The 3,577-nt window shown below is 36.8% G+C and overlaps 2 non-coding genes across 2 annotated transcripts; both read left to right on the top strand.

Moving 5' to 3' along the window:
* Positions 1 to 728: 728 nt before the first annotated feature.
* On the top strand, positions 729 to 786 carry LOC138243823 (U7 small nuclear RNA). Its single transcript, XR_011192441.1, has one exon. It is a non-coding gene; the product is annotated as a U7 small nuclear RNA (small nuclear RNA).
* A 946-nt stretch (positions 787 to 1,732) lies between these two features.
* On the top strand, positions 1,733 to 1,790 carry LOC138243884 (U7 small nuclear RNA). The gene has a single exon (XR_011192502.1). It is a non-coding gene; the product is annotated as a U7 small nuclear RNA (small nuclear RNA).
* Positions 1,791 to 3,577: the final 1,787 nt, after the last annotated feature.

Raw genomic sequence — 3,577 nt, 5'->3', positions numbered from 1 at the left:
CTTTCAGCTAATTCTAATGACCCAGACAGCATATATTGTTTTGGTACATTGTCTTCTAAACTAACCTAAACAGTGTACTTTGTTGACGAACTGTTTTCTAAAATTCTGTAGCACAGCAGTTACATCCTTGAAATATATTATCTAAAAGCACCAATATATTTCTCTACATTTTTAAGAATCAATTTACTTATTAGATTTCCACTTCAGTATATTTATTAAAGTTTCCTATTTTGTGATTCTTTGTATTTGTTTGTGAAATTAAAATAGTTCTTAAAAAATAAATGGAAGGTTTTTCTGAAGTCAGAAAGCCAATTTATTTGGTGGAAAAACAGATTGGTGAAGCTCCAACAAATAAATCCAGTTTATTTGTTTACTTTTTTTTCTGAAACAACTGAATTAGATGGTGTGCTAATATGCAACCTAACACCAGTGTGAATAACTAGAAGAGGGGAGCAGCGCTATTCCAGACCATGGGAGCTTTGTGATTGGCTGGCACAGATCTCTAATTTGCATATCAGATTTGGAAATATAACACTAAATTTAGTGGATTTAATTTACACTCAAGAGTCACCTTCTGTGTATTGCCACTTCATTTTTTTTATGAGTAGCTGTGATTACCAGTTGACAGCTTTTATTTGTTTAATTTTAAATTGTTTTGTATTATCACGCTGAATGGCCTGTACTCGAGGTTTGGTAGGGTATATGTGTTTTTGTTTTTTTTCACCAACTGGATTTTTTGCTCTTTTAGTATTTGTCTAGAAGGCTTTCTGAAGTCAGAAAGCCTGTTTTCTGGTAAAAAAATAGATGTGTTTAACAATAATTTTCAAACAATTTAATTGGGACTTTTATGAATAAAAAGATCTTGTATGATAGTTTCAAGAACACTGCTGTTGTCAGCTGACTTTTAGTGAAGCTCTTTCCTCTGGCCACCTGCACAGAATTTTCTTGTGCCTTTAATTTCAAGATGTAAAACCTAACAAACAGTTGCGTTTGTTCATGTATATTTCTGAAACTGTTAAATGAACTACTGTGTGTAAATCTGCAAATGTTGTTTGATAGGATGCTGGATAAGCAAAGTACTTTCTGATTGGTTAGCCAGATATCATATTTGCATACAACATTTTAAACAAAACCATGTGGTCTCTTTCTTATATGCACTGAACGTTACAACCACATTCTTCTACATCTTCTTTATGAGCAGGTTAGTTTGAAAGCCATTTTACACGTTTTGTGTTCAATTTGAAATGCTCTTACATTCTTGAAATCTTGTGTTAGGCAGGATATGTCAGCTTCAGTAAACTTTCTTTACAGGGTTTATTGTTCTTTTAGTCCTTGTCCTTCATATCTTATGAGAAGGTTCACAAGCTTATCTGTCAAACTACAATCTAATGGTTGTGTTTAAATTCCAGGTCATTTGTTTACATTTTTTAACAATAACAAGAAGAGGAGAGCAGCTCCATTCCAGACCATGGCAGCTTTGTGATTGGCTGAGCCAGATCTCTCATTTGCATATCAGATTTGGAAGAATAACACTAAACTCTCTTCTTGCATGGATTTAATTTACACCCAAATATCACCTACTGTGTATTGCCACTTCAGTTTTTTATTAGTAGTTAGGATTGCCTGTTGACAGGTTTTATTTGTTTAATTTTAAATGGTCTTGTATTATCAACCTGAATCGCCTGTACTCAAAGTTTGGTAAGGTACATGTGTTTTTGTTTCCTTCAGGAAGTGGAATTTTTGCTCTTTTAGTATTTGTTTAGACGGTTTTCTGAAGTCAGAAAGCCTAGTGTTTTGGTGAAAAACAAACATCTGTATTAATATTTCTCAAACAATATAAATAGGGTCTTGCATTTGGATATCTTGATATAGCTGTGTGCTTCTGTAGTATTCCTGGTATTTGACTGTGGTTACTTGGGTTCAACCTTAGGTGTGGGAACGTGTCTTTTTCACCCTTTAGTTTCCAATTGATCAGCACAGTATAGAAAATAGACCCATAAAGCAACGTCAGCAGTGACAATTGTGAGAAAAGTGATCACTTGTTTTCGCCCGCTTTCAAACAGAAACCCTTTGCTGTGATAAGAGAATGTGGTAACCACTACACTGCGCAAGGTGGGAATGGGTGACTTGCAGGGAGTGTTGAACTTCGAGAAAGGACTTCTCTCAGGAATATATTTCCACATTCTGAAGAGGAGATTTTCTCCATTTCTGTAGTCTGACTTCCTCTATTGCTAGAGAGCTGTAGAATGTGGAGTCACCTATCCAACTCTAGAAACAGTGTGTAGGTAACAGGTTTGTTACTGCCTGATGAGCACAGTAAATTAATACAGCAGAAGACTGTGAGTATTTGAAGAGAATTAACAATGTTCTACGTCTCGCCACGTTCAATGCTGCTGTCATTTCTGTAATATTGTGATTATCACTGTTACAACCCCAAGTGTCTATGGGTAAAGGGGTGTAACATTTAGGATAATTTTTGGAAGCAGGTGGGTTCTGGTGAGGGACTAGGAAGCGTAATAACAAGGGTTGGTGCAAAGGTGATGATTTTAAGTTGAATAAGTGACTGGTAGGACACAATATCACACAGGGTAAGGAACTAGTGCGGTGCCAAAGAAAAGAAAATAACAAACAAAATGGAGCTGGCTAGGAAAGTGAGGGAAAGCTAATCTGACTACAGAAAACCCGAAACACACGGTCTTCGGCATCTTCAACACCCTAGCCAACCTCCACTGACTACCCAAAACCATACAAGACAAATGGCACTCACCCGTACTAAACTAGTGTTAGTAATACAAAATCAACTTAGTGCGTAGAATGTACCCAACAACCTAAACTAAACTATACACAAAAGTTCACACAAAAACACAAGTGAACCAGGAATACAAATAAGGGAAGAGAGTAATCAACAGGAACAGTGTACAATAGAACACAAAGGTTGAACATATAACACATTAGGGCAAGGTAATGGCAAAACAAGGATAACACAAACAAACGAAAGTATAAAGAAACTAACAGAAACCAACAACACAAGAAAGCCGAAGTTATACGAAAATACACACACAAAGCAAAACAAACCAACAAAGCCGAAACAAAATCAGAAGCGAAGCGATAACCAAAACAAAATGAAGCGAAGCAAAAACGAAGCAGGACCAAAGTCAAACGAAAGGCTTCTCCTTCCTGAAAACCTCCATGTTATATGCTGAATAAGGTGCAGTCTGATTGGCTGAGAGGCTGATTGATGATGATGTCATACGGAACAGTGCTGTAATGGTGGGCCAATGGGGAAGGGAGAACAATCAAAGGTCAGCAGTGTGGAACATAACAAAAAAAAACACACACAGACCACACACTGGGACGTAACAATCACATTCATCACACATGCGCAAGATCCCCTGTTTGAAATCAGGCAGAAACAGGTGTCTTTTTATCCGCTCAAGTTTTGTACTTCTGCCAGTGTTTTATGGATCTTGTTTCTCTTATTGCAAGAACACGCATTTACCGTGTCATTCATGATTACGCCAAACAGCCAGAAGATCATGGCACCTTTCAGATAGTCATTCCTCTCCTTCCTAAATAT

This window comes from Lepisosteus oculatus, chromosome 14, assembly GCF_040954835.1.
Source record: "Lepisosteus oculatus isolate fLepOcu1 chromosome 14, fLepOcu1.hap2, whole genome shotgun sequence".
In the NCBI taxonomy this organism is placed as follows: Eukaryota; Metazoa; Chordata; class Actinopteri; order Semionotiformes; family Lepisosteidae; genus Lepisosteus; species Lepisosteus oculatus.
The sequence above is the reverse complement of the archived record's forward strand: the minus strand, read 5'-3'. Positions and strand labels throughout refer to the sequence as shown.